The sequence below is a fragment of the Cervus canadensis genome, chromosome 13 (genome assembly GCF_019320065.1).
Source record: "Cervus canadensis isolate Bull #8, Minnesota chromosome 13, ASM1932006v1, whole genome shotgun sequence".
Taxonomy (NCBI): domain Eukaryota; kingdom Metazoa; phylum Chordata; class Mammalia; order Artiodactyla; family Cervidae; genus Cervus; species Cervus canadensis.
The window spans coordinates 9,861,112-9,867,111 of NC_057398.1; positions in this window are offsets into that span (position 1 = coordinate 9,861,112).

The window sequence follows — 6,000 nt, forward strand, 5'->3', positions numbered from 1 at the left end:
ACCCCTGCGTGGGCAGGCGGATTCTTAACCACTGGACTACCAGGGAAGTCCCCCAGGCTTGTCCTCAAAAACTGTAATCACTTGGCCAACCATTGGTGGAGGCAGACTAAGGCTTCCTTCCTCTTTACAGAGGACAGCACTCTCCAGCGTGCCACCGTGCCCACTCGGCCAGCATCACCTATTTCTGTTCCTTGCCTGACACGTTGACAATTGCATTTATGGCCCCTGATCTATTTCCACCGACCCCCTCCCTGTAAGAAAAACAGGACCTGGTGAGGTGACACGATCAAAGGCACACGGGGTGACCTAAGACAACTTAGCTTCCCTATGCTGCAGTTTCCTCACCTGTAAGATGGACATATTGATGGTGCTTGCCTTAACTTGGGCTGATAGAACAACATACCACAGTCTGGATGGATGAAACAACAGACATTTATTTGCTCAGAGTTCTGGAGGGCAGGAAGTCCATGATCCAGGTGCCAGTAAATTTAGTTTCTGGTGAGAGCTCTCTTCCTGGCTTAAGGCGGTCACCTTTTTGCGATGTCCTCACATGGCCTTTCCTCAGTAAGTACACTGCAGGGAAGGGCAAGCTATCTGATGCCTCTTCTTGTGAGGATACTGACCCTATCGGGTCAGGGCCCCACCCTATGATCTCACTTAACCTTAATCCTTTCTGTAGGGACTCCATCTCCAAATATGGCCACATAGTTAGGGCTTCAGCGTACAAATTTGAGGAGGGACACAAATCAGTCCTCAACATTCAAAACACTAAGATCATGGCTCAGCGACAGATTTTATTTTCTCAGGCTCCAAAATCACTGCAGACGGTGATTGCAGCCACGAAATTAAAAGACGCTTGCTCCTTGGAAGGAAAGCTATGACAAACCTAGACAGTAGGTTAAAAAGCAGAGACATCATTTTGCTGACCAAAGCCCCTATAGTCAAAGCTATGGTTTTTCCAGTAGTCATGTATGGATGTGAGAGTTGGACTATAAAGAAAGCTGAGCACTGAATAACTGATGCTTTTGAACTGTGGTGTTGGAGAAGACTTTTGAGAGTCCCTTGAACTGCAGTAAGATCAAACCAGTCAATCCTAAAAGAAATCAATCCTCAATATATGTTGGAAGGACTGATGCTGAAGCTGAAGCTCCAATACATTGGGCAACTGATCCAAAGAGCCAACTCACTGGAAAAGATCCTGATGCTGGGAAAAACTGAAGGCAAAAGGAGAAGGGGATGACAGAGGATGAGATGGTTGGATGGCATCATTGATTCAACGGACATGAATTTGAGCAAACTCCGGGAGAGAGTGAAGGACAGGGAGGCCTGGCATGCTGCAGTCCACGGGGTGGCAAAGAGTCGGACATGATTGAGCGGCTGAACAACAACAGTTCAGTCCATATTGGTGCCCATTTCCTAGGGCTGCTGTGTGAGGCTGGACTGAGTCCATGAGGGAAAAGCACTCAGCGTCTGGCGCATCATATGTTCTCAGTAAATGTCAGCAATAACATGTGACAATAACAGTGAAGGCGTAGGCTTCCTCTTTAGCTTTTTGTAGCACTTCCTCTGCCAGGAGAGATGCTTGTCACAGTCTCTCAACTGCTCCCCAGACAACTGTCTTTCATAAGGTCGAAGAAGGTATTAGCATTGAGGAAGGAAGACACGTTGGCACGTGTCTAATGCTGACTCTTTCCTTAGGTTGGACACTCAGGGAGCCTCCAGGAGGCTCCTTGGTCATCTCCTCTGGGAAAGCTGAACACCTCCCCATGTAACTGGGCTCACACTCCCTCTTCAGTGTCCCTGGGCAGACAGTCAGCCTGTAAATGTGCTTAGCTTATGGCCCAGATACACAAATGCCTGGTTTTCCTTCTTGTGTTAAGTCCTTGTCCCATCTTTCCTGTCTTTCCTTTTCATCTCTGGGTGTGGGAGATTCCCTGGAAGGCACCGGGCCTGCGTCCGGGCCCTGGAGATCCAGGTGTACTAGTCAACTCGGTTTGCTCCACAGTCCACTCTCCGCTCTGCGCTGTGCCGGAGGCTGTCCTTGGTGGACCGGGCTCCCGTCTCCTGCCCTCACCTGCTCATTCAGGCCTCAGGCTGGTAACAGCTTCTGGGTTCTGCACCATCCTTGATGGTCCCCTTCATCTCCCCTCTCCTCTTTCAACAGGCCCTTCAAAAAATACTTTTCACTTAAACCTGTTCAAGAGTCCCACCTGTCTTCTGCTTGATCCCTGACTCATATAGAAGGAACCTTATCTGTACAAAGATTTTCAAGGCACAGTAGAGAGGTCTGAACCCAGAAAAACTGCTCAGTGGTGGGGTGCTGGGTCAGGCACTCATTCTGCTCAGGGATGATTGTCCTGCTCCAATTTCCAAGACTATTCCACATACATACCCTGTGGCATTCACCAAACACCTGAGCTGGCTACCTGCCTCAGACAGGAATGCTGCAGACAGCTAAGATTGGCAGATGGAGTACCCTTTGTATCACCTGGGTTCCTGGACCTTCAGAAACACCCCAGGGTAGGTCCTGTAGGACCCGATCATGCGTCTTCATAGCAATTGCCTTAGGTCTCATTCATCAGCCGGGGCAGGCCTGGGTCACCACACTTCCATATTCGTTTGGGAAACAGATGTTATCTTGTTAAATTGCTTCTGTCTTCCTATAGTGCCCGAGAGCCAAAAGGGGAGCTTCCTGACATAACCCCAGCTGTCCCAAGGCATCTGAGCAATGACTCCTCTCTGCATGAATCTCAGGAAACGCCCCAAAGCCAAATTCAAGTATTTGCAAGATGGCTGCTGCTAGAGACTGTATTTTATTTACCTATTTATTTACTTACTTATGGCTGCACTGGGTCTTCACTGCAGTACACGGGCTTCTCATTGTGGTGGCTTCTTGTTGTGGCTCCCGAGTTCTAGAACACGGGCTTAGTAGTTGTGGCATGCAGGCTTAGATGTTGCGTGGCATGTGGTATCTTCCCGGACTAGGGATCGAGCCCATGTTGCCTTCACTTGCAAGCGGATTCCTCACCACTGAACCACCAAGGAAATCCCGACTCAATTTTTGTGTCCGTCCAAAATTCATATGTCAAATCCTTAATTCCCAGTGCAATGGTATTAGGAGGAGATGGGACCCCGGGCAGTGATTAGGTCATAAGGGTGGAGCCCTCATGAATGGGATTAGTGTCCTTGTAAAAGAGGCCCTGCAGAGCTCGTGTGTCCCCTCCACCAGGCGAGGACACGCTGAGAAGCTGGCTGTGCAGGAACCAGAAAGTGGGTCCTCACCAGTGCCTAGAATCTGCCAGCACCTTGAACTTGGACTTCCCAGCCTCTGGAACTGTGAGAAATCAATGTGTGTTGTTTTTAAGTCATGCAGTGCATGGTCTTTTTGTGAAGGGGTGGGCACAGAGTCTCTGACTGCACTGGCAGGAGTGACAAGAGGTTTCTTCTCTGAAGGCTGCCATTGTCATTTCACAGCATGTGATCCTCTTCCTCTCCGGGAAAAATAGTAGCTGAAATCCAAGAAAGTCTTAAATTTCTGCTCCCTCTAGCCAAATGTCCTCAGAGCACCCCAGCACCCCAAACCTGGCAGGAAGAACCGTTGTCCAGGGCCCGAAGCTGCGAGTGGATCATTCAGGCCCCAGTGTGGTCTCTCCCTGGTGCCTCCCTGGTCTGAGTCACTTTGCTTTCATTTCTCCTCTGTGCTCCCCCTTCTCTGGTGATCCTTCTCCAGGGCATTGGTTAGAAAAACTAATGAACCTGAAATTCAAAGGACTTCTCTAGGAGGCAAAGGTTTGAAACATCACGACAGTAAAACATTTTGATCATAAGAACATCTGGGTCTTGACTGTGATGACCATTTAAATCCACATTCTTCTTGCTATTAAAAAAAAAAGAATAGAAGAAAAGAGTTGGATTAAGAGAATCTAGGTATAATTTCTAGTTCTAACACTTATTAACTGTATCATCTTATGCAAGTTACCTAACCTTCTAAACCTCAGTTACTTCCTTTGAGAGATGGGAATAATAACACCTGCCTTACAGGCTTAGTGTAATAGACGGTTATTATGTATTCAGGAGTTAGTCAGTCCCCCTGCCCACCTTTCAAAAACTTTTTACTCAGAAATAATTTCGAACTCACAGAAAAGTGGCAGGAATAAGAATAGTGCAAAAATTGTCCACATACTCTTTACCATTAACATTTCACTTTAAATCTTTTATTATTTTCTCCTACACACGCACCCAGAGTGAGGTTTCTTTCTGAAACACTTGAGAGTAAGTTACACATTTAATAGCCCTTTCCCCTGTATACCTCAACGTATATTTTCTTTTTAAAATAAATTATTTATTTCTTTGCTTATTTATTTTTATTTAAACATTTTTTGCTCGCCCTCGGCCTTCGTTGCTGCTCTCAGGCTTCCTCCAGCTGCCGTGAGCGGGGTCGACTCCCCGTCACTGTGCCGGCCTCTCTCCTTGTGGAGCACAGGCTTTAGGCACACAGGCTTCAGTAGTTTCGGCTCACAGGGTTACTTGCTCTGTGGCACGTGGAATCTTCTTGGACCAGGGATCGAACCCACGTCCCCTGCATTGGCAGGTGGATTTTTATCCACTGTACCACCAGGGAAGTCCCCTAAGTACATTTTCTAAGAAAATAAACCAGGATATTCTCTCACATCACTATAGTACAATTACTAACTTCCATAAAGCTGACAAAGACACAATACTTTTATCTAATTGAACATCTAGATTCCAGCTTTGTCAACTGACCAGCTAATGTCATCTACACCATTTTTTCCCTCTTAGGTCAGGATCTAGTTTATGATCAGATATCACATTTAGCTACCATGTTTTTCTACTTTAACTTTTTTTTTTTTTGGCCTTGCCACGGGGCTTGTGGGATGACCACCAGAGAAGACTTTCCTCAATCTGGAACATTTCCACAGATTTTCTTTGTCTTTTATTACATTGACAGTTAAAAAATACAGCTTTTTGAATGAAATTTTCCTTATTTTGGATTGGTACGATGTTTGATGTTTCTTCATAATTAGATTCATGTTAAGGATGCTAGTCAGACTGTTGTATAGGGGATGTTGTATTCTCTGAATATCACATTTGGAGACACGTGATATACATCTGCCCATAATTGGTGACAATAACTGTGACCACCTGGTCAAGGTGCTGTGTTACTCCACTGAATAGTTACCACTTTCCCTTGAAACTCATGAGCAATCTGAAGTAAGACACTTAAGATGATGCAGATATCCTGCTTCTCATTGAAATGTCCCCCCAGCATGCATTTATGACTCTGGCCTGAAAAAAATCTACCATGAGGATTGCAAAGTGATGATTTTCTAACTCTGGTATTCCGTTCACATTTACATTCTACTGTAAACAAGATTCTTCCCTTCTACACCACTTATTTGTGTATTTATTTATAATCAATATAGACTTGTGGATTTCTATTTTTCCACCAGCTGTCTATCTGGTTACCCTGGGGAGGGCTGCTGTCTTGCAGGCTCAGCATCAGTCTTTGCTGTTGGCCGGCTGAGCTTCCTCAACGATGGCAATAGCTGTGCACCAGATCTGGTTTCAATTTAGAAATGAGGTAAGGGTCTATGATTTTTCACTATGGTGACTGAAGTTGGCCTTCTGCTCATAGCTTTCTGTTCTTTCTAATTATACAAATGAAGTAATACTTTAATCAGCTGCTCACCTATCACCCCTGGTAGGGTGACCATGGGTATCAGTTTGACTGGGATGGTTCTAGTGTACACTTATTTCCCCCATGTAATCATTACTAGCACCCTTTTCACTCTTGAAAGTGGCTCAATTTAGACAATATGTATGTGTGCATGCTAAGTCACTTCAGTCGTGTCCAGCTCTCTGTGACCCCATGGACTGTAGCCCATTAGGGTCCTCTGTCCATGGGATTCTCCAGGCAAGAGTACTGGAGTGGGTTGCCATGCTTTCCTCCAGGGGATCTTCCCAAACCAGGAATGGACC